At 41.8% G+C, this 25,741-nt stretch overlaps 1 long non-coding RNA gene across 1 annotated transcript in view; it reads left to right on the plus strand.

Moving 5' to 3' along the window:
* Positions 1–2,208: 2,208 nt before the first annotated feature.
* The window catches only part of LOC117075101, a 64,220-nt gene continuing 40,687 nt past the window's right edge, over positions 2,209–25,741 (plus strand). Inside the window, exons 1-2 of the long non-coding RNA XR_004433845.1 lie at positions 2,209–2,361; positions 22,956–23,090. This is a non-coding gene — a long non-coding RNA (uncharacterized LOC117075101). The remainder of the gene's footprint in view (positions 2,362–22,955; positions 23,091–25,741) is intronic.

The raw sequence follows: 25,741 nt of genomic DNA on the forward strand, positions 1-25,741 counted from the left end.
GATGTGCTTTATTTTCTGTAACTTCTGGGAAGTTTGTAGTACAACTGCGTTAGTGAGGGCTCTCCAGAGAAACAGAATCAACAGAAGGGGTGTAGGGGAGCGTGTGTGTGTGTGTGTGTGGTGTGTGTGTGTGTGAAGAGACGAAGGTACTTATTTGAAGAAACCGGCTAACTCAACTGTGGGGGTTGGCAAATCAGAACTCTTCAGGGAAGGCTGGAGACTCCAAGAAAAGTTGATGTTACAGCTATAGCTTGAAAGCAGATGCAAGAACTCTTCCTTCCTTGTAGGACCTCAGTTTGTTTTCTCTTAAGGCCTTCTACTGAATTGGATCAGGCCCATCCACATCATGGAGGGTAATCTACTTTACTCAAAGTCTACTGATCTAAATGTTAATGTCATCTGAAAAAAATACTTTCACAGCCACACTCAGACTGGTATTTGACCAAGTATCTGAGTACTACAATCTAGTCACGTTGACACAAAACTAGCCATTACAGGAACTAAGCATAAGTAGTTCATGGAAATATTTGCAATTTCATTTATTTTTAGAGTAATCAGAGAAGCTCACCTTTGTTTTTTAGTGTAAATTTTAAAGGAAAATATGAAGTAAAAACTATGACTTGCCACTAGATCTTAAAATGTTCCTACTTCATAATTGTCAAAAGGTGAAAATGCATGAGTTGAAAAAATAGTTTCATTTTTATCATAATTAGCATGATTAACATTATCACTGTCAACGTATCATCATCATTTATCCTGGCAAACCTTCCCATATTAAGCAGCTATGATTTCCTTGCTCTACACACTCTTCGAATCCGTATCTTGCTACACACGACCCTATGTTTCCTTAAAGTGATATTCCTAGATTTTCCTCTAGTACAGACGTATGGGTTGCTTGGAAGCTTGTTCCAACAGAAACTCTCTAAAGCTCTAAAGCAGTGACTTTCAAACTTTTCTATCGGTGTAAGAAACATATTTCACACACACATACACACAACTGACTCACTACCATGCATAGTCCTCTGTGAAATTTTCTAATCCATTTTATGCTAACCTAGAATAACAAATGTTTGCCGCATTCTTTAAATTGATGTAAGTGGCATATAACCTGAAATATAAAGGAAACACTGCTCTTAGGCAGGTACATGTTACCTGCTTAGGGCCTGAGGGGACAGGCAACAGCCTGAGGAAGTAACAGTGTCATCTGCACAGGGGTCTGGAAAATTCAGAACAAAAGGGCCAGTAGGAAGTAAAAAGTGTACCCCAGAAAACACTCCCCACGGACACACACGTGCGTTTCTGCCATGCTGTCTCCTTACTCTTGTATCTGATCTAATATTGACATTACCGCTCAGTGGAATCAGAGTCACAAGTGAGCTGCAAAGCAGTCATTATCTGCCTGTAAAACGCCACTAAGGAAAGAGGAAGCAGTATCTCTCTTTCCACCAGCACATCATCTCTTGCAACGAACTCTTTTGCAATTAACTTTGAAGGACATGGGAGAGTCAGTCCACCTGCAAGCAAAGATACAAAGTCTGAGACCCCTGAAAGAGAGAACGCCTTGCTCCATTCACATTCACATCCCTGCCACTTTTTTCTTGTTTCAGAGATAGGGTTTTGCTCAGTTGCCCAGGCTGGAGTGCAGCGGTGTGATTAGAGCTCACTGAAGCCTCAAACTCCTGGGCTCAAGCGATCCTCCCGCTTCAGCCTCCCAAGTAACTAGGACTAAAGGTAGGCGCCACTACGCCTGGCTAATTTTTAAAATTTCTGGTAGCATGGGGTCTCGCCGTGTTGCCCAGGCTGGTATGCAACTGTTGAGCTCAATCAACCCGCCCGCTTTGGCCTCCCAAAGCGCTGGGATTGCAGGCGAGCACCTCGGCGCCCGTTCTCCACCGTTTTATTAATGGATGCCATTGTGCAGTGCTGTCCTGAAGAGAAAACGCTTCGCGCACCACACGGAATCACCGGGTGAATGCTCCCGCCTACCTCCATGTCCTCCCGCGTCCAGCGGCTGCGGGCTTTCCCGCGAGCCTTCCCCAGTGCGCCTTTCTAGTCCTCTCAGCGTGTGGATGAGGGAATTCAGCGGCGGTTACAGGCAGTTGAAGCGGGTGCGGCGCTCGCGCAGACTGCGGTGCTGTAGAAAGCGTGGCAGCCGCGCGGGAGGGCCGGGCGCTGAGACCGCATGCGCATCAGTGTGCCGACCCCGAGGGGCCCAGGCCAAGTCGCGCGAGAGGCGCCGTAGGACGGCGAGGGTGGCCGAGGAAAGCCGGCCTTCCACCCGGCCGGTCTACGCGGAAATGCGGTGATGGCCGGCGTCACACACACGAATTGGCTGAAGCGGCGGTGACCGCACCGCCCCAGGTACGTGTACGCGGCGACCTCAGGGCGAAACAGCAGCCCCCGGAGCCGGCGCGGCCAGGCCAGAGCCGGAGCCAGAGGCCCCAGAGGGCCGCCCCTCTCACCCCCGCGGGCCATGGAGTTGCTTGAGCCCCCGAGGTTAACCAGCACTTGGGGGAAGCTGCGAGTACAGTGGCAGGAGGTGGAGGAGGGCCCGGTCGCTGAGGAAGCGGGAGTGTTTAGTGGAGGCTCCGCCAGGGAGAGGAGGAGGTTGGTGCAGTTGCCAGTAATGGCCAGAAAGTAAAAGGCCGTGCCGACCACAAACAGGACCGTCTTCAGCTTTGGCCTCTCCAGAACCCCAGCAGAATGGCGTCTCCCCGCGAGCTCTCATTGACCCTCCATCACCCTTGGTCTCATTTGCCTATTTAGAGAGGTTCACGGGCGCAATTGAGAGGTGACAATGTGCTAGCAGCCCTCACTCTCAGCGCCGCCTCGGCCTCCACTCTGGCGGCGCTTGAGGAGCCCTTCAGCCCGCCGCGGCACGTGGGAGCCTCTCTGTGGGCCGGCTGAGGCCGGAGCCGCCTCCCTCTGCTTGCCGGGAAGTGTGGAGGGAGAGGCGCGGGCGGGAACCGGGGCTGCGCGCGGCGCTCGCGGGCCAGTGAGTTCTGACGGGCTCTGCGGGCCCGCACACGGAGCGGCCGGCTGGCGCCACCGGCCCAGGGCAGTGAGGGGCTTAGCACCCGGGCCAGCAGCTGCACAGGCTGCACGGGGTACCCCAGCAGTGCCTGTCCGCCGGCGCTGTGGTCCAATTCTCACGGAGCCTCAGCCGCCTACCCGCAGGGCAGGGGTCGGGACCCGCAGCCTGCCCTGTCCGACCTCCCCGCCTGCGGTGGGTTTCCATCCCGCCGGAGCCTCCCCGATGGACGCCGCCCCCTGCTCCGTGGCGCCCAGTCCCATGGACAGCCCAAGGGCTGAGGAGTGCAGGCCCGCCTCGGGAGTGGCGGGCAGCTCTGCCTGCAGCCCCCTGCAGGATCCACTAGGTGAAGCCAGCTGGGCTCCTGAGCCTGATGGGGACTTGGAGTATCTTTTGTATCTAGCAAGAGGATTGTATGTGCACCAATCAGCACTCTGTATCTAGCTAATCTGGTGGGGACTTGGAGAACTTTTATGTCTAGCTAGAGGATCCTAAATACACCAATCAGCACTCTGTCTAGCTCAGGGTTTGTAAATACACCAATCAGTCCTCTGTGCCTAGCTCAAGGTTTATAAATACACCAATTGGTACTCTGTATCTGGCTAACTCTGTGTCTAGCTAACCTAGTGGGGACTAAGAGAACTTTTCTGTCTAGCAGTGTCTAGCTCAAGGATTGTAAACGCACCAATCAGCACTCTGTAAAAGGGACCAATCAGCTCTCCGTAAAATGGACCAATCAGCAGGATGTGGGTGGGGTCAGATAAGGGAATAAAAGCAGGCTGCCCCAGCGAGGAGTGGCAACCTGCTGGGGTCCCCTTCCAGACTGTGGAAGCTTTGTGCTTTTGCTTTTTGCCATAAATCTTGCTGCTGCTCACTCTTTGGGTCCATGCTGCCTTTATGAGCTGTAACACTCACCGGGAAGGCCTGTAGCTTCACTCCTGAAGCCAACGACACCATGAACCCACCGGGAAGAATGAACAACTCCAGACGTGCTGCGTTTAAGAGCTGTAACATCAGGAAGGTCTGCAGCTTCACTCCTGATAGCGAGACCATGAACCCACCAGAAGGAAGAAGCTCCAGACATGTCTGAACATCTGAAGGAACAAACTCTGGACACACCATCTTTAAGAACTGTAGCACTCACCGCGAGTGTCCGCAGCTTCATTCTTGAAGTCAGTGAGACCAAGAACCCACCAATTCCGCACACACAATGATTAGAAAAGGGCATGTGTTGTTCTGTACTCTCAGTGCGGAGGATCCTTTCCACCACCCACAGTTTTTAGCAAGTCTCTCTTGCCTGCTGATTATCTAGCAGTGAAGGGCAAGACGTTTAAGTAAAGATATTTGTGAAGAGAAGGAAGCTAAAACTTTTTTCTCAGCAGTCTGATCTAGTCAAGCAAGTTAACTGGATAGACCTTTAAAAATAAAAATTTTTTAAACACACTTTTCAGAAAGTAAATAATATAAAAACCAATGTTTTGTCAGAATCTACTAACCATGAACCAATTTCTCTGCTACTGGATACAATCTCCTAAAATTTGTGGAACAATAGCTTCAATTAATATGATCAGCTCTCACGTTTCCACATTTTACACTTCTGTGTTCCAATGATTTAAAATCCACTGCATAAAGAGTATTGTCTCACACTCTGTGCCAGCCTTGCACTGTGAACTGCAGGTTTAGACAGGAAAGAGACAAGACACCTAGTAATAAGTTACCCACAATACCTGTACATTTTGCGGAAAATAGCCTGGGGGCCCTTGAGAATAAGGGAGCCCTGAATTCATTTTCCTCTGAATTGTTAAAGATTTGGTCCAGTCTTCTTACTCAGTGATTAGTCTGGCATTATCCAAAAGACCAAAAGCAGCTTTGATTGTGCAAAGGTGAAAGGATTTTCTTCCTTGCCATATCCACTCACAAAAGAGCAGAAAAGCAAGGAATGTTCTTTTGTGCCTTTCCAGTCAATATTATACAGTGCCCAGAGATCAGTTAAACAGAACAATCAGGATCATTGCAGAGGTTTATTTTGGCAGTAAGTGTGTCTTATGACCTGCACTCCTTCAGTGAAAGCAAACTAAATGTTCACATTATTTAATAGACATTCATCGAGTATTTGGGCTGGGAACGTAGATCTCACCTATAATTAAGAAATTAACTGAAAAAAAGTATTTTCTGTATGTCAACAATTAAATGTTGGCTGTACAAATATAATTTTCTACTATCACTGCTTTTGGCTTGACAAGGACTCAGCTGCTGAAGAAGTAAGGATGCAGTGTAAACAGAGGGTTACAATTACATCCCTCTGGTTTTCCAGAGCTCTGCTGTACAGGTACAGGATGTGTCCATTTGAGGTCTAATCTGAAAGGACTGTAGACCTTAAACTCAGAAAAGGGTTACTGTCTGATCTCTAGCCGTATATAAAGTGCAATTAGATCTGGGGTTTTTTTAAAAAACAACATGAAAGTTACAGAGAAACCAGTTTAAGGGACAGTTTGGAAACAATCTATTATGAGCATATTGTATCTACAGATATCATCATGAGAATACACATCTAGAACTAAACTAAGTCGGCATGAATTGGAACTTGAAAGTTGTAACATGGACACAAGGAATCATTTACTCAAGTTGTTCGATACTCATCACCTGTGTTCACTAACTGCACTGTCACAGACCTAGGGTCCAGTATCTTTTAAATGTCTAAACTCTAAACCAAAATCCATAATGTCAACACAGGACTACAAATTGTCTTATGACATTTAGAAAAGAGGGAATGAGAGATTAGGAATTCCTGTGTTTTCAGAAATACACAAGAAGGAGTGGTCCTGCCTTATTGACATGAGTGTTCCTACTGTAGGTGGCAAAACACACCTGTTCTTGTAGTTTTCAGGCCTTCGATTCACATCGGATCATCTATCACTCATTGTACCACCCTACCCTCCTCTGCCATTTTTGCTGTCCACCTAACAGCCTAAACATCATACCCTAAATGACAATATTCTGGTACTTCTTTGGGTCTCCTCCCCTCTCAGCCAACAGATAGCAGTCTTATCAGCTAACTAAGTGTAGGTGTGGTCAGTATAATAAATGTGCTTCCTGAGTCTGATCACTGCTATGTGATACAGCTTGGATTTGTGTCGCCACCCAAATCTCACATTGAATTGGACGAGGGGCCTAGTGAGAGGTGACTGGATCATGGGGGCAGATTGCTTCCTTGCTGTTCTCATGATAGTGAATGAGTTCTCACAAGATCTGGCTCTTTAAAAGTGTGTGGCACCTCCTTCTGCTCCTGCTCCATCATGTTAAGAGTGCTTGCTTCCCCTTCGCCTTCCACCATGATTGTAAGTTTCCTAAGACCTCCTAGTCATGATTCCTGTACAGCCTGCAGAACTGGGAGTCAATTAAACCTCTTTTCTTCATAAATTGCCCTGTCTCTGGTAGTTCTTTCTAGTAGTGTGAGAATGGAATAATACACTACGTCTATTAACACAGAAAGCTGTTGGACCTACAAGGACCTCATCAAGGTACAGAGTTATTTTATATTAATCAGTTACCATTCCTTTTTCTTAAACATTTTAAACTGTATTTCTAAATATATTCTTGCATATTAAAAATTAAAATTACTGTTGCAGTGCCACAATGTGTCAACCACAAACTTCACACAGGGGAAAAGTCCTTGTCTTCAGTTACTTTGTCAGAGATTTGAAAGGCTTTTATTCATTTTCCATGCTCTCATTACTTACCTCATTATCTGGCTGCTTTGTCTGGTGGCTCCTTAGCTTTCATGTGGTTCATAGTCCACATATTCTGGTTCTGTGATAGTCAAATGGCAGCATTTTAAAAATAATGACGTTGACACAAACAAATGGAAACACATCCCATGTTCATGGATGGGTAGAATCAATATCGTGAAAATGACCATATTGCCAAAAGCAATCTACAAGTTCAATGCAATTCTCATCAAAATACCACCTTCTCTCTTCACAGAACTAGAAAAAACAGTCCTAAAATTTATATGGAACCAAAAAAGAGCCCATATAGACAAAGCAAGACAAAGCAAAAAGAACAAATCTGGAGGCATTATGTTACCTGACTTCAAACTATACTATAAGGCAATAGTCACCAAAATAGCATGATACTGGTATAAAAAATAGGGACATAGACCAATGGAACAAAATAGAGAACCCATAAATAAAGCCAAATACTTACAGTCAATTGATCTTTGACAACGCAAACAAAACATAAAGTGGGAAAGGACACCCTATTCAACAAATAGTGCTGGGATAATTGGCAAGTCACGTGTAGAATGAAACTGGATCCTCATCTCTCACTTTATATAAAAAAAAAAAACTCAAGATGGATCAAAGACTTAAATCTAAGACCTGAAACCATAAAGATTCTTTGAGGTAACATTGGAAAAACCCATCGGCTTAGGCAAAGACTTCATGACCAAGAACCTAAAAGCAAATGGAACAAAAACAAAGATAACTAGATGGCACTTAGGTAAACTAAAAAGCTTCTGCACAGCAAAAGAAATAGAGTTAACAAACAACTGACAGAGTAGGAGAAAGTCTTCACAATATATAATACATCTGACAAAGGACTAATATCTAAAATCTACAAAGCACTCAAACCAGTGAGAGAAAAAAAAAGTGGGCTAAAGACATGAATAGACAATTCTTAAAAGGAGATATCCAGTCTGGGAGTGGTGGCTCATGCCTGTAATCCCAGCACTTTGGGAGGCCAAGTTGGGCGGATCAAGAGGTCAAGAGATCAAGACCATCCTGGCCAACATGGTGAAACCCTGTCCCTACTAAAACTACAAAAATTAGCTGGGCATGGTGGCATGCACCTGTAATCCCAGCTACTTGGGAGGCTGAGGCAGGAGAATGGCTTGAACCCGAGAGGTGGAGGTTGCAGTAAGCCGAGATCACACCACTGCACTCCAGCCTGGCCACAGAGGGAGACTCCATCCAAAAAAAAAAAAAAAGTGCGCGGAGGGCGGGTGGTCACTGGCAAGATGGCCAAATAGGAACAGTTCTGGTCTGCAGCTCCCATCAACATCAACGCAGAAGGCGGGTGATTTCTGCATTTCCAACTGACGTACCCAGCTAATCTCATTGGGACTGGTTAGAAAGTGGGTGCAGCCCATGGAGTGTGAGCAGAAAGAGGGTGGAGCATTGCCTCACCCAGGAAGCTCAATGGGTCAGGGAAATCCCTCTCCTAGCCAAGGGAAGCCGCAAGAGACTGTGCCCTGAGGGATGGTGCACTGCAGCCCCAGGTACTACGCTTTTCCCACTGTCTCCGCAACCCACAGACCAGGAGATTCCCTCGGGTGCCTGTGCCACCAGGGCCCTGGGTTTCAAGCACAAAACTGGGTGGCCGTTTGGGCAGACACCAAGCTAACTGCAGGAGGTTTCTTTTGTACCCCAGTGGCACCTGAATGCCAGTGAGACAGAACTGTTCACTGCCCTGGAAAGGGGGCTGAAGCCAGGAAGCCAAGTGGTCTACCTCAGTGGATCCCACCCCTGTGGAACCCAGCAAGCTAACACTGACTTGAAATTCTCACTCTCAGTACAGCAGTCTGAAGGTGACCTGGGACGCTTGAGCTTGGTGGGGGGAGGAGTGTCTGCCATTACTGAGGCTTGAGTAGGCGGCTTTCCTCTCACAGTGTTAAAACCACCAGGAAATTTGAACTAGGCAGAGTCCACCACAGCTCGGCAAAGCCACTGTAGCCAGACTGCCTCTCTAGATTGCTCCTCTCTGGGCAGGGCATTTCTGAAAGAAAGGCAACAGCCCCAGTCAGGGGCTTATAGATAAAACTCCCATCTCCTTGGGACAGAGCACCTGGGGGAAGGGGTGTCGGTGGGCGCAGCTTCAGCAGACTTAAACCTTTCTGCCTGCCAGCTCCAAAGAGTGCAGTGGATCTCCCAACACAGTGCTCAAGCTCTGCTAAGGAACAGGCTGTCTCCTCAAGTGGGTCCCTGACACCCATGCCTTCTGACTGGGAGACACCTCCCAGCAGGGGTTGACAAACACCTCATACAGGAGAGCCCGATCTGGCATCTGGTGGGTGCTTCTCTTGGATGACACTTCCAGAGGAATGAACAGGCAGCAATCTTTGCTGTTTTGCAACCTCTGCTGGTGATAATGAGGCAAACAGGGTCTGGAGCGGGCCTCCAGCAAACTCCAGCAGACCTGCCTGACTGTCAGAAGGAAAACTAACTAACAGAAAGGAATAGCATCAACATCAACAAAAAGGATGTCCACACAGAAACCCCATCCAAAGATCACCGACGTCAAAGACCAAAGGTAGATAAATCCACACAGATGAGGAAAAACCAGTACAAAAGGCTGAAAATTCCAAAAACCAGAATGCCTTTTCTCCTCCTCACCAGCAAGGGAACAAAACTGGACAGAGAATGAGTTTGACAAATTGACAGAAGTAAACTTCAGAAGGTGGGTAATAACAAACTCCTCCGAGCTAAAGGAGCATGTTCTAACCCAATGCAAGGAAGCTAAGAACCTTGAAGAAAGATTACAGGAATTGCTAACTAGAATAACCAGTTTAGAGAAGAATATAAATGACCTAATGGAGCTGAAAAACACAACACGAGTACTTCCTGAAGCATACACAAGTATCAATAGCCAAATCGATCAAGCAGAAGAAAGGATATCAGAGATTGAAGATCAATGTAATGAAATCGTGAAGACAAAGAGAAAAAAGAATGAAAAGGAATGAACAAAGCCTCCAAGAAATATGGGATTACGTGAAAAGACCAAACCTACATTTGATTGGTGTACCTGAAAGTGATAGGGAGAATGGAACCAAGTTGAAAAACACTTTTCAGACTATTATCCAGGAGAATTTCCCCAACCTAGCAAGACAGGCCAACATTCAAATTCAGGAAATACAGAGAACACCATTAAGGTACTTCTCGAGAAGAGCAACCCCAAGACACATAATCATCAGATTCACCACGGTTGAAATGAGGAAAAAATGTTAAGGGCAGCCAGAGAGGAAGGTCGGGTTACCCGCAAAGGGAAGCCCATCAGACTAACAGTGGACCTCTCTGCAGAAACCCTACAAGCCAGAAGAGAGTAGGGGGGCAATATTCAACATTCTTAAAGGAAAGCATTTTCAACCTAGAATTTCATATCCAGCCAAACAAAGCTTCATAAGCAAAGGAGAAATGAAATCCTTTCCAGACAAGCAAATGCTGAGAGGTTTTGTCACCACCAGGCCTGCCTTATAAGAGCTCCTGAAGCATGGAAAGGAAAAACCAGTACCAGCCTCTGCAAGAGCATATCAAATTGTAAAGTCCATTGACACTATAAAGAAACTGCTCAGCTAATAGCTGGCAGAATAACCAGCTGGCATCATAATGACAGGATCAAATTCACATATAACAATATTAACCTTAAATATGAATGAGCTAAATGCCCCAATTGAAAGACACAGACTGGCAAATTAGATAAAGAGTCAAGACCCATTGGTGTGCTGTATTCAGGAGACCCATCTACATGCATAGACACACATACACTCAAAATAAAGGGATGGAGGAATATTTACCAAGCAAATGGAAAGCAAAAAAAAGCAGACTTTGCAATCCTAGTCTCTGATAAAGCACACTTTAAACCAACAAAGATCAAAAAAGACAAAGAAGGGCATTACATAATGGTAAAAGGGATCAATGCAACAAGAAGAGTTAAGTATCCCAAATATATATGCACCCAATATAGAAGCGCCCAGATTCATAAAGCAAGTTCTTAGAGACCTACAAAGAGACTTGGACTCCCACTCAATCATAATAGTAAGAGACTTAGATTCCCACACAATAAACTGGGGAGACTTTAACACCTCACTGTCAATATTACACAGATGAATGAAACAGAAAATTAACAAAGATATTCAGGACTTGAACTCAGCTCTGGACCAAGCAGACATGATAGACATCTACAGAGCTCTCCACCCCAAATCAACAGTATATACATTCTTCTCAGTGCCTCATCACACTTATTCTAAAATTGACCACATACTTGGAAGTAAAACACTCCTCAGCAAATGCAATAGAACAGAAATCATAACAGTCTCTCAGACCATAGTGCAATCAAATTAGAGCTCAGGATTAAGAAACTCACTCAAAGCCACGAAACTACATGAAAACTGAACAACCTGCTCCTGAATGACTCCTAGGTAAATAATGAAATTAGGGCAGAAGTAATAAGTTCTTTGAAACCAATTAGAACAAAGACACAACATACCAGAATCTCTGGGACACAGCTAAAGCAGTGTTTAGAGGGAAATTTATAGCACTGAATGCCCACAGGAGAAAGGAGGAAATATCTAAAATCGACACCCTAACATCATGATTAAAAAATAACTAGAGAAGCAACAGCAAATAAATTCAAAAACTAGCAGAAGACAAGAAATAACTAAGATCAGAGCAGAACTAAAGGAGATAGATATACGAAAAACCCTTCAAAAAAATCAATGAATCCAAGAGCTGGTTTTTGAAGAGATTAACAAAATAGATAGACCACAAGCCAGACTAATAAAGAAGGAAAGAGAGAAGAATCAAATAGACACAATAAAAATGATAAAGGAGATATCACCACTGATCCCACAGAAATCCCACAAACTACCATCAGAGAATACTATAAACACCTCTACGCAAATCAACTAGAAAATCTAGAAGAAATGGATAAATTCCTGAACACATACATCCTCCCAAGACTAAACCAGGAAGAAGTTGGATCCCTGTTGTTATAGGAAGATTGTTATTATAGACCAATAACAAGTTCTCAAATTGAGGCAGTAATTAATGAGACCCAGGTCCAGATGGATTCACAGCCGAATTCTACCAGAGGTACAAAGAGGAGCTGATACCATTCCTTCTGAAACTATTCCAAAAGGTGGAAAAAGAGGGACTCCTCCCTAACTCATTTTGTGAGTCTAGCGTCATCCTGATACCATAATCTGGCAGAGACACAACAGAAAAATAAAATTTCAGGCCAGTATCCCTCATGAACATTGATGCAAAAATCCTCAATAAAATACTGGAAAACCAAATCCAACAGCACATCAAAAAGCTTATCCACCGCAATCAAGTCAGGTTCATCCCTGGGTTGCAAGGATGGTTCAACATACACAAATCAATAAACATGATCAATTACATAAACAAAACCAATGACAAAAACCACATGATTATCTCAATAGATGCAGAAAAGCCCTTCAATAAAATTCAACACCCCTTTATGCAAAAGACTCTCAATAAACTAGGTACTGATGGAACGCACCTCGAAATAGTAAGAGCTATTTATGACAAACTCATAGCCAATATCATACTGAATGGGCAAAATCTGGAAGCATACTTGAAAACTGGCAACAGACAAGAATGCCCTCTCTCACCACTCCTATTCAACATAGCATTGGAAGTTCTGGCCAGGGCAATCAGGCAAGAGAAAGAAATAAAGGGTATTCATATAGGAAGAGAGGAAGTCAAATTGTCTCTGTTTGCAGATGACATGATGATGTATTTAGAAAACCCCACTGTCTCAGTCCAAAATCTCCTTAAACTGATAAGTAACTTAGCAAAGTCTCAGGATACAAAATCAGTTGGCAAAACTCACACACATTTCTGTACACCAATGATAGACAGTCAAACCATGAGTGAACTCCCATTCACAATTGCTACAAAGAGAATAAATTACCTAAGAATACAATTTACAAGAGATGTGAAGGACTTCTTCAAGGAGAACCGTTGTTCAAACCACTGCTCAGAGAAATCAGAAAGGACACAAACAAATGAAGAAACATTCCATGCTCATGGATGGGAAGAATTAGTTCATGAAGATAGCCATACTGCCCAAAGTAATTTATAAAAGAATTCAATGCTATTCCCATTAAACTACAATTGGCATTCTTCATAGAATTAGAAGAAACTATTTTAAAATTCATTTGGAACCAAAAAAGAGCCCAAATAGCCAAGACATTGCTAAACAAAAAGAACAAAGCTGGAGGTACCACACTACCCAACTTCAAACTATACTATAAGGCTACAGTAACCAAAATAGCATGATACTGGTACCAAAACAGACACATAGACCAATGGAATAGAATAGAGAACTGAGAAATAAGACCATACACATACAACCATCTGATCTTTGACAAACCTGACAAAAACAAGCAATGGGGAAAGGATTCCTTCTTTAATAAATGGTGTTGGGAAAACTGGCTAGCCATATGCAGAAAACTGAAACTGGACATCTATCTTCCTTACACCTTAAACAAAAATTAACTCAAGATGGATTAAAGACTTAAACATAAGACCTAAAACCATAAAAACCTCAGAAGAAGATCCAGGCAGTACCATTCAGGACATAGGCATGGGCAAAGACTTAATGACTAAAACACCAAAAGCAATGGCAACAAAAGCCAAAATTGACAAATGGGATCTAATTAAACAAGAGTTTCGGCACAGCAAAAGAAACTATCATCAGAGTGAACAGGCAACCTACAGAATGGGAGAAAGTTTTCGCAATCTATCCATCTGACAAAGGTCTAATATCCAGAATCTACAAAGAACTTAAATTTACAAGGAAAAAAAAACATCAAAAAGTAGGCAAAGGATATAAACAGACACTTCTCAAAAGAAGACATTTATGTGGCCATCAAACGTGAAAAAAGTTCATCATCACTGGTGATTAGAGAAATGCAAATCAAAACCACAATGACATGCCATCTCACACCAGTTAGAATGGCGATCATTAAAAAGTCAGGAAACAACAGATACTGGAGAGGATGTGGAGAAATAGGAATGCTTTTACACTGTTGGAGTGTAAATTAGTTCAACCATTGTGGAAGACAGTGTAGCAATTCCTCAAGGATCTAGAACCAGAAATACCATTTGACCCAGCATCCCATTACTGGGTATATACCCAAAGGATTATAAATTATTCTACTATAAAGACACATGCACACATATATTTATTGCAGCAGTGTTCACTGCTGCAATGACTTGGAACCAACCCAAATGCCCATCAACAATAGACTGGATAAAGAAAATGTGGCACATATACACCATGGAATACTATTAAGCAATAAAAAATGATGAGTTCATGTCCTTTGCAGGAACATGGATGAAGCTGGAAACCATCATTATCAGCATACTGACACAAGAACAGAAAACCAAACACCACATATTCTCATTCATAAGTGGGAGTTGAACAATGAGAACACATGGACACAATGAGGGGAACATCACACACCGGGGGCCTTCAGGGAGTTGGGGGCTAGAAGAGGGATAGCATTAGGAGAAATATCTAATGTAGATGATGGGTTAATGGGTGTAGCAAACCACCATAGTACATGTATACGTGTGTAACAGACCTGCACGTTCTGCACATGTATCATGTCAACTATAATTCCAGCTCAAAGAGCACGCCACAAAATTATGAAGGCCTTTCCACCAATCTCTAAATGTATGTCCTCATAACATTACATTTCTATTTCTTCTTGAATAATTTCCTGATTTTAGCTATGATTCAGTGATAGTGAGATGGCAATTATGAGGAGAAAATCCTGCCTCATTTCACCACACACCTAAGTCTTAAGTAGTCACTTCTAATGCAGCTGAATAATAGATACTCACCCAGCTAAGTCTATGAATTGAATCCATGTATGTAAGATAAGGCCCCCCAAGGAGTCGTAATAAGCTGGGAATGCCATCAGCTCATCTTTCTTCAGGCTCATATTTGTCATTGTCACTTGTAGAAACAGGACAGCACTGGCACTGGGATTGTTAGAAACAGGATATCAAAGGGAAAACTGAACTTCCTTAATTTTTGGAAAACAGCAGATTGGAAACAGATGGACTCCCATGTTTTCCACGTGTGAGGTAATTGCCCCAGATAGCCTTGCTCAGATGGGTGGTCTGGCCTCACTTCTTGTCAACAAAACAGAAGTCAAACATTATTTCTACCTTCCAAGAGAATAGAACATAATGTCAGATTTTCTTATGGATTTCCACTAGTTCAAGGAAGTTTCATGGCCTTCATTTGTTTCTTCTCCAGAGGTCTCAGGATCACCTAGAAATATAAGATACTTTGTTGGAATTTGGAAGATACCTCCTGCTCCAAAACTACTTCAAAGATGTACTCTTTTTCCCTGGGAACAGAGCCCCAAGTCAAGGCATGTGGCGTGGGAAGCATAATGTAGGCTGCTTTTCACCTCTCACATATTATGGTGTATTTATCATGGGCAGAAATACTCCATTGCAGGCAGCACTGATGACTGAGATGCACACTGTCCTCCTTTGTAAACCTTATTTTAATATAAATTTCCAGGAACCTGTGTTTGCCATCCCATTCCTTTTTCTCCTCTACTGTTTCTAGTCATTGGGATGTTTTATTTCACAAACTAGAACACCCACTTGGCAGCAGACATACTTTTTCTTTGTGACACCCACCAACCAAACCTGAAATACAACTCTAACTTTAACCTTAACCCTGATTATAACTGCCACATTTGTGATTCTTTTAATTAAAAATAAATAAATAAATAAACGATGTTATAATGGTAGCTTTTCTTCCCATAAACCTATATACCTTTGCACAGAGCACCACCTCAGCCTGTTTGGGTTTGGCATGGTGTGTTCCCATGCATTGTCTTTGATTCTGTAATAAACAAGTCTTCCAATTGGCCTCATTTAGGACACCTTCACCCTCAGACTTCTACTCTCTGCAAATACAGTTCTGCCTGAACTCTCTGACTGGATCCATTCTATCATTAGCTGCCATAATTACAACCTCAGTACTCAGTCTTTGTTGTTTCTTAGCTCTTAATTTGTTCATTTTTGTTCATTTTATTGCCTTACTTGAAGTTTCTATATTTCTTCTTTTTAAACTTTCTTTAGCCAGTGCTCACAGAAAAAAAGAAAAAACTGTCAACTAAGAATCCTACACCTAGCAAAGCTGTGTATCAAACATTGAGGATTGCTTGAGTTCAGGAGTTCAAGACAAGCCTGGGCAACATAATGAGACTTCATCTCTGCTAAAAATAAAAAATATATATATTAGCCAGGTGTGATGGTGTGCACCTGTAGTCCCTCAGCTACTTTGGAGGCTGAGGTGAGAGAATTGCTTGATCTCAGAAGATCTAGGCTGCAGTGAGCTGCGATTGTGCCACTGAACTCCAGCCTGGGTGACAGAGTGAGGTCCTGTCTAAAACAAAATAACAACAACAACAACGAACCTTAGGGAATCGCACAAAAATGTAGTTTTGGTCAATTTTTCCTATTTTCAGTTCCTGATTTTTCCTTACATTCTAAAGCAAAGGACAATGAAAGCATTGATGAGACCTAGGCTGGAGGAGCCCGCCCTCGACTTAACATATTACCTCTGGGCAACCCCTGCAAAATCTCCAGAGACATCTACGGTGAGGAATAAGCCAATGTCAGCATCTCCGAAAAGATTTTCACTTTAGGCCTTCCTGAAGCAAGAGCCTAAGAGAGTTGGGATCTAGCAGGTGCACATTGTGCTCTCAAGCATTTCCCACCTGGATACAGGGCTGTCTCTAGGATGTGGGTGCTCGGTTACCAGAATTCTAAGTTCTGTTGGGGTCTGTCACCAAGGAAGTAAGATCACTTTTTCAAAGTTTCATCCTCTGGGCTCCTTGCTTCCATAAGACCTACCCCAAGGCCCTGCTGGGCCACTGACTGCTCACTATCCCTGCATGTTAACTCTTTACCTGTGTACAATTATGCAAACACAGCCCTCAGTTCCCTGGAAAGACCTGAATACAGCCAGGGCCTCAGGTGTGAGGTCACAGATGTGGGTAAGAACCTACTTTTTCTTACAGTTCTGTGACACTAGAAAAGTTATTGTGGGTTTAGGGGCCTTTCAACACGTACAGTGGGTAACATGCCAGCATCTTCTTCCTAGGGAACTCATCAGGTGTGTATGAGATAAAACTTGTAACTCATAGTGTGGCATCCCATGTAGATAATGCACACACTTAGGGATAAAGGAACTATAAGAAGGAATGGGAGGTAGCATAGAGTACACCTCAAACAGGCCTATATCCAGCAGTGTGATATTGGAAAGTCGCTTCCCCTCTCAGCCTCATTTTTCATTCTGCACCAGTAAGAGTTTGAGATGAAATGGAATTCAGAGAGTGTCATCCTCTGACATTACTCCTTTCAGTGCCTTCTCATTATATTCAGAATCAGACCCATGTCCTTCATTTTGGCCTATGTGGTGGGCAAGGCTTACAGGAAGGCACACAATACTAAGGGGTTAGTGAGTCACTTCTAATCAACAGAATGCAACGGACATAATGGGATAACACTTCTGTCTTAGGTCAGGCTGTTATAGCAAAGATAGACTGAGCCACTTATCAACAACAGAATGTTCTTTCTCACAGTTATGGAGGACAGAAGTTGAAGATCAGAACACTAGCGTGGTTGGGCTCTGGTGAGAACTCTGTCTTCTGAGTTGAAGACTGTAGACTTTACATTGTATTTTTACCTGACAGATAGTGGAGTAAGGAGCTCTCTGGGGTTTCTTTTATAGAGCCGGTAATCACATTCATGAGGATTCAGAACCTAATTACCTCCCACTTCCTAGCACTGTTACACTGGGAGCTACGATTTCAACGTATACAGTTTTTGGTGGGGAAATGTTCAGTCTATTGCAATTCTCATTATGTTATTATCAAAAGAGCTGTCATTTTCTCCTAGTCACTCTGTGTTTCCTCTCTCAATCTTTCTGTCTCTCTATTTCTCTCATCTACTTACTCTGTCAAGTATTTTCTCCCTCATTCTCTGCCTGTGTCTTCGTCTTTCTCTGTCAATATGTAATTATCTCCCTGTCTTTCTACTGTATTCCTCAAATTCAGAAAGCAAGCTCCAGTGTTATGAGCTGCCCTAGGCAGAGGCCTACACAACAGAGAATGAGGGAGTGCCCAGGCCCCGGGAGACACTCAGGCTCTCAGTCTACACTGAACCTGGACAATATCCACATGAGTGTACTTGGAAGCCAATCCTCCCACAGCCCAGCTTCAGCTGAGAACACAGCCCCAGCCTCATGGAGCCCCATGTGGAGGCAGCCAGCAAAGCAGTGTCCAGATTCTGGTCCACATGAATCACGAGATAGTAAGCATTTGTTGTTTAAAGGTGCTAAGTCTGGGGACAATGTTGTCAGAGAGAAACAGATCAGTATCTTCTTCCAGGCCCCAGAGTCATCCTCCCTCTTTTCTTCTCTCCCCCAGGCTCCCTCTAGCCCACACCGGCCTCTTTCTCACATCCTCTGCCTGCATGTCTCTGCACCAGGAGTGGCATCTCCCTCACATACTGTTCCCAGACTTGTGTAGGGCTGGACTTCTGTTGTTATCCTGGTCATGGCATAAATGTCACCTCAGTGAGGCATTTGGGTCCCTCGAATGCCATGGCTCCCCTGCCCTCCCTCCCAACATCTTACTTTATTATAGCATTTACTCTTCTTTTACATGTACTTGCTTTAGTGTTTTTGTCCATACATCCTCAGATTGTGGGCTCCCTGAGTTGGGGAAAGGGCAATGCAATCATTTCTCAGTACCACATGCTGGGCCCACCAGGGCACTTGGCATAGGTTTAGTTCTGTGGCAGGGTTGCTGAGTGAATAAATGAGGGAATGTCTAACCTCCTTGTCTGCTTCTGATCACCTCATAATGGTATATTTGTTTCTTTTAAGAAACACAATAGTCAAGAGTTGATAGTAAAACAAATGGCAAAATAATTAAAATTTCTGGTTTCCTGTTGAGTATTTGTGATAGCTTTTATTATATAATTATTCCTGTTATTAAGATTTTAAGTTTTACAACTTTTACATAATTTGATTTTTAATGAAAACCTGTTTTATTTAACTCTGAGTTGTGACAATAAATTTTATAGTCCATCTCCAAATTCTTCCATGGTTTAATAATTTTATTGTTTTTATGAATGAGTTTGACCCTGATATTTATTTTGGAAAGAGGAATTCTACATGTTTCCTGTCTTTCTCTGTCAATTCCAAAGGTATGGCACAATGCTGACCACCAGGTCAGACCAAATCACATTTTGTCATCCAGGATTTAGCATCTGATGTTTCAATTAACAGGTGTACAAGTTGATATGTCAAGCAACCCTGGGCCATATGTGCCCTAAAGAATTCTAAATCATTTGATTAATATTTGATTTCCTTGTCTAGTTTTTAAAAATTGTTCATTTTAACTTCTTAGTTCATGTATGACTCTGAACTCATGCACTAGATTTAAATTCTGCAGTTGCTTACATATCTGGCTCATGGTAAAGATGGATCTTTAGATGGAACAAACAATTTGAGAATTTATGATGGGAAAATAATTTCAGAACAAAAAGCAAGAAGGAAAAGTCAATGGCGGGGCAGAAGAAGAGAGAACAGAGTCATAAGGGACAGGTGGGAGAGCTGCATGCCAGGAGGCAAGTGAAGGACAAGAAAGGGAAAGATTTACTTTAAAATGTGTCTAATTTTTATTGCTTCTGATTGAAAATTTTTCATCTTTAGCCACAGAATATTTTAGTGGAGCAGTGTTTGATTCAGGATTTCAGCATTTCTGCCTACCAACTAAAAATACTGCCCATTGGACCCAAGGAATCTTTGTTTTCCTAAAATGCCACTCGAAGGAACAATGTTTCTCTGGTCAACATTCGTTAGTGTGGCCATTAAAGGTTCAAATAATCTTTGATGAAGTAATGCTATTCAGAAAAGTAAGCATAAGAATTGTAATAAAAGTATATGTGTACCAATAGTTTTATCCTAAAATGAAGAGTATTTAGAGTACAGTTTGTATGTAATTCTGTGCACCTAATGTCTAGGCCCCAATGTGATCATTGGCCATATCTTAAGGCAGAAAAAAGCCTGTGACCCTAGTGGGTGTAAAACCATAGAAAACATGCTCTATGGATTAAAGATGTTTTCTTAAGACAAAAAAAAAAAAACCCGAATAGAAAATGTAACCAGTTTCATAGTAACTGACAGCAATGTTTATCCAAATTGATGCTGATCCCGAGAAAACCACTAACTGTCCTCTCTGTGAGGCTGGCTCAAACAATAGGCTCAAAGGTTCTATGCCTATGGTCTACCCTCAGATTATTCATCTATAAAATAACTTTAGGCATCATAAAACATAACAGTAACACAAGGATAGCACAATGGGATGAAGATGCTCTGATTCTACCAAGAATGTCAAAGAAATGGGGTCTACAAAGTCTAGGTACCAAACTCAGAATAAATAGCTGCAGAACTCAATAGAAAGAGAACAGAGTTCAGTTCTTGCGCTGGCTTGCCACATCATCATGCACTTGACAAGTCAGGAAAAGCAAGGTAAAGGGGACCTTCATGAATGGTGCACATAATCAAAGCTGTCACCTTTGGGAAAATATATCTCAGTGGAATCTTCATGTGACCATGAAAATTAGCAGACCACCTGAGGTAAATGCCCTATTCAAGTGTACCATTTTTTAATCTTTTATACCTTATTTTTACTCTGCCTTTTGTATGTTATATACACAAATGCTGACCATTGTGTTACAGTTGCCTACAGTATTCAGCACAGTAATGTATTGCACAGGTTTGTAGTTTAGGAGCAATAGGCTCTACCATATACTCTAGGTGTGTGATAGGCTATACCACCTAGGTTTGTGTAAGTACATCTTACCATGCTCACACAACAATGATATTACACAACAGTGCATTTCTCAATACATATCCCATTATTAAAAATACATTATTGTATAAAAATAAAATGGATGTTGAAAGAGTGAAATTGCTATCTATTGTTTCATAACATATAACCCCAAAATTTTGTGGCATAAACTCACAGTATTTATTACCTAATTGAGTTTTTGTAAACGAGTAATTCAAGAGCAGTTTATCATGGTGGTTGTTCCTCTGGATATCTCATGTGGTTACAGTCAGATTTCAACTGGGGCAGGGCATCCAAAGGCTTGACCGAAAGTAGAAGATCCACTTTCAAGTTTGCTCACATTCACGGCCCACGAGTTGGTGGTGTTTGTCATTGAAGGCCTTAGGTTCTCTCCACATGGATGTTTTTGTAGGGCTGCTTGGCTGCTTGATTATTCTCACCAAATAGTTGTTGGTTTCTTCCAGCGTGAGTGGCTTAGGAAAAAGGAAAGCATAAGTGGCAAAGTCTTTGATGACCTAGACTCAGAAGTCACACATGGTCACTTCTGTCACATTCTATTCACAAGAAAGGATGCTGAAGCTGGACATACCTTCAAGAAGAAGAGAATTAGGGTCTATGAAAGGACTTCAATAAGTTTGTGAAAAAATGAAAGTAAAACACAAAAGTAAAATACGGAAACTTTATTTCTCAACACAAGCTTCATCAAGTTCAAGACACATTTATAAGCAATAATACTGGCCTTTAGTCTATCCCTACAAAAAACTAAGGTCCTGGGAATTTAACCATGTCAAGACAGTCTTTTTTACATTATTAACTGAAGAAAAATGGGTGTCCTTTCAAGTTTTTTTTAAATCAGAAAAGAAAAAGGAAGTTAGTGGGAGCAAAATCAGGGTTATAAGGTGGATGCCTAATAATTTTCTATTGAAACTCTGGCAAATTTGTCTTTTTTTGATGAGAGGAATGAGGAGGAATATTGTTATGGTGGAGAAGAATTCTCTGGTGAAATTTCCTGGAAGTTTTCCTTCTAAAACTTTGGCTAATTTTCTCAAAATACTCTCATAATAGCATGTGTTATTGGGGTTTTTTTGTTTTGGGCCCTCTAGAAAGTCTTGAGGATTTCACTGGAACGGCTGTGTTTGACCTCCTCTTAAAATTATTGGAAGAAATGCTTCAGGATCTTGATTCCACTTATGCAAAATATCAGTTGAAAGCTCTGCTCTTGCTGCAGTTGATCTGGGAACAAGAGTTTTTGAAACTATTGAGTGGAAAATTTTTCAAAATTGTGTAAATTTAACCAATTGGGATGGCTATGGTGTTGGCTGTTGTTTATGCTGTTGTTATTCCTAAAGCAGGACATGAACAAGATTTTTTTTTTTTTCCTGGTGAACTAATGTGAATTGTCTGCCACTGCAGGCTTTATCTTCAATATCTTACCATCCCTTCTTCAAATGAGTTATTCATTTGTAAACTTGCAAATGTTAGAGAGCATTGTCCTCATAAACTTCTCATAAAGAACCAGTGATTTTACTATTTCACCCAAAATTGCCATAAATTTGATGTTTATTCTTGCGTTAATTTTGGCAGAATTCATGTTGCTCTAATAGGACCTCTTTTCAAATTGGTGTCTTAGTTTTCTTATAATTCCTCAAATTAGATCCTATTCAGATGTGTTATAACAAGTTAGTACAAGTTTATTTAGGTGCAAAATGTTTCTGAAATCTATGCATAGTTTCTTCATAATATGCATTTCCCATGAACTTTTTGAAGATACCTCATACTTTTTGAAGAGTTTCAAATAATTATTGAACATATTTTTTAACTACCACAAGAAAATTATCTATTGCACAGAATTTCAGATTTATCAAGTTTGTGATAAGTATAATAACCAATAGAAATACCAGATGGGCAGCCTAGCTATTGAAATAGAATTGGAGTTAAATGATTATAGAAGTATTCAGTAAAGACCTGCTGGCATTGAAAAGCATTAAAAAATTTAGAATAAAAGAACAGGATTAGATGTACCATTAAAGAAGAGGAAGAAGAGAGGAGAGATATCAGGAAAAAAAAATAACACAGAGAAAGACCAATAATACAAAATGTTATGTAAAATTTAAGGACAGCAAAGCCTTTGCTGTTCTCCACAGGAAGACTGACATTTCCTGGTCAATAGTATTACTGAAACACCTGCTTCCATTTCCAACATCCTGTCTTTGTTTTTTGCAGTGACAGCAGCCAAGATTACGGAGTAGACTGGACATAAGCAGCACATTTCGGGTGTCACTGTCTCCCATCACCCTCTGATGGAACTGTCTAGTTGCAGGAAAACAAGCTCAGGGCTCCCGCTGATTCTACATTATGGTGAGTTTTATATTTCATTATATATTACAATGCAATAATAATAGAAATAAAGTATGCAATAAATGTAATGTACTTGAATCATCCTGAAACCATCCCCCTGCCCAGTCCATGGAAAAGTTGTCTTCCACGAAACCAGTCCCTGGTGCCAAAGATTGGGGACGGCTGCAATATAGGAATAACAATATAAAGAAAGGAAAACACGAAATCTATCACATCTTTAATAATATATGCACTGAAGGTGTACAGAATACACTAATTACATTCATTCATTTAAGTATCAACGAATACCTACAAACCACATAGAAATGCCTGGACTTGTTTTAGGAGAACAGTGAACAGAAAAGCAAGAGAGACAGATAGTATATTAAAAATAAACATGTATGATTATCAAAGCAAGACCCCATCTCTATTTAAAAAATCTACACACACATCAAATAGTAATGAGTATAAGAAAAAAATAAGACTGAGAGGAGAAAGAGACAGGTAAGTCCATTGACGTAGAATGATCAAGGAAGATTTCTGCAGTCACGGTAGTTACCATCGCAGGTTTTAGAATCAGACAGATGCCAGTTTTAATCCTGGCTCTGAGTGTGTTATAGCTGGGTGTCCCATGGACAATTTATTCCCCCCCTTTTTTTTTTTTTTTTTTGAGATGGAGTCTCGCTGTGTTGCCCGGCTGGAGTGCAGTGGCCGGATCTCAGCTCACTGCAAGCTCCGCCTCCCGGTTTACGCCATTCTCCTGCCTCAGCCTCCCGAGTAGCTGGAACTACAGGCGCCCGCCATCTCGCCCGGCTAGTTTTTTTTTTTTTTTTTTTTTTTTTTTTTTTTTTGAGACGGAGTCTCGCTCTGTCGCCCAGGCTGGAGCGCAGTGGCCGGATCTCAGCTCACTGCAGCTCCGCCTCCCGGGTTTACGCCATTCTCCTGCCTCAGCCTCCCGAGTAGCTGGGACTACAGGCGCCCGCCACCTCGCCCGGCTAGTTTTTTTTTGTATTTTTAGTAGAGACGGGGTTTCACCGTGTTAGCCAGGATGGTCTCGATCTCCTGACCTCGTGATCCGCCCGTCTCGGCCTCCCAAGTGCTGGGATTACAGGCTTGAGCCACCGCGCCCGCCTCGCCCGCTAGTTTTTTGTATTTTTTAGTAGAGACGAGGTTTCACCGTGTTAGCCAGGATGGTCTCGATCTGCTGACCTCGTGATCCGCTCGTCTCGGCCTCCCAAAGTGCTGGGATTACAGGCTTGAGCCACCGCGCCCGGCCAATTTATTCCACTTTTAAATCTCAGTTTTCTAATTTCTAAATGTTTATTACATTATTAGAAATAAAAGTGCATGAACAAACATAAACATACATAACATACATAAAGAATGAAGCACAGAAAAATGACTATAATGAATCAAGAATAATGGTTATAAAAATGAAGACAATAAAACTGCCAAACTTGTTAGGCATTTCTAAAGATTAGAAGATAAATATACATAAAGAATTTAGCATGTCGTGTAGCATATAGTTAGCCCATGGTAACTACAGTTATTATCGTCATATTACTAAGGGAAAATATGTATCATACTTTGGCATTTAAAAAGCTGCAAGACATAATTTTTCAAATTTTGCAAATACATAATTAAAATTTCAATACTTCTACCTTTAACATTTTTTAAAGAGATTCCTTGAAAGCATATGTCAAGAATCGCATGTAATGCTTTCTGCTTATTAACCAAAGTTCAGAGGAACTTAACATTCAATCAAACTCTTAAAATGTAGTTATATTAAATAAACTAAAGAATAAGCACAATAGCTTTAACTTCTTAAAAACTGCTTAAGCATTTCAATTAAAAAATCATTTGTCTTTCAAATACACAGGAATCTGTTTAGAAAAAATTTAACTAGAAAAAGTTGAAATTCTAAAGTAAAAAGTGCATAAGGCCATACAAATGTTTTACAGTTTCCCATTTAGATGTCAACTGGGGAAAAAAACATTCTCTGAGGTTTGCTTTTATACCATTAAAGATTATTTTTTATTACCAGCAATACAGAGCAACTCATTCAGGTTGAATCTTGAAGGTAAACTTTAACTTAATTTTAAGTTTTGGCTAATTTTGAAGCATTTGTCAGTCACCTACCAGCTACTCGGGAGGCTGAGACTGGAGAATCACTTGAACCCAGAAGACGAAGGTTGCAGTGAGCCGAGATCGCGCCATTGCACTCCAGCCTGGGCAACAAGAGCAAAACTCCATCTGAAAAATAATAATAATAATAATGCATAGAACAAAAGTGAAATTACAAACAAAATTCCTCACTGATACAGATTCGAAATCCTGTCATTTGCGGCAACACAGATAAATCCAGAGGGCATTATATTAAGTGAAATACATCAGGCACAGAAAGATAAACACCTATATTCTCACTGGGTGGGATGGAAGAAACAGTGCTTTGATTGTTAGTGTAATTATATCTGCAATGACAAAAGTAAAAGAATGGATCAGCTCAGTCAAATAATCTGGGTAATAAAAATAAAGTCAGTTTGAACTGGACCATTTACTGACTTAATTCACCAGCTGTTGGACTTTTAAGGAATTATATGGTTTGATCCATTATAGATGTACTGCTCAGAGACAGAATTAAGTCAGGCAGATCAGGATCAAACTATCTCTGC

This window comes from Trachypithecus francoisi, unplaced genomic scaffold (genome assembly GCF_009764315.1).
Source record: "Trachypithecus francoisi isolate TF-2019V2 unplaced genomic scaffold, Tfra_2.0 Lachesis_group5, whole genome shotgun sequence".
Taxonomy (NCBI): domain Eukaryota; kingdom Metazoa; phylum Chordata; class Mammalia; order Primates; family Cercopithecidae; genus Trachypithecus; species Trachypithecus francoisi.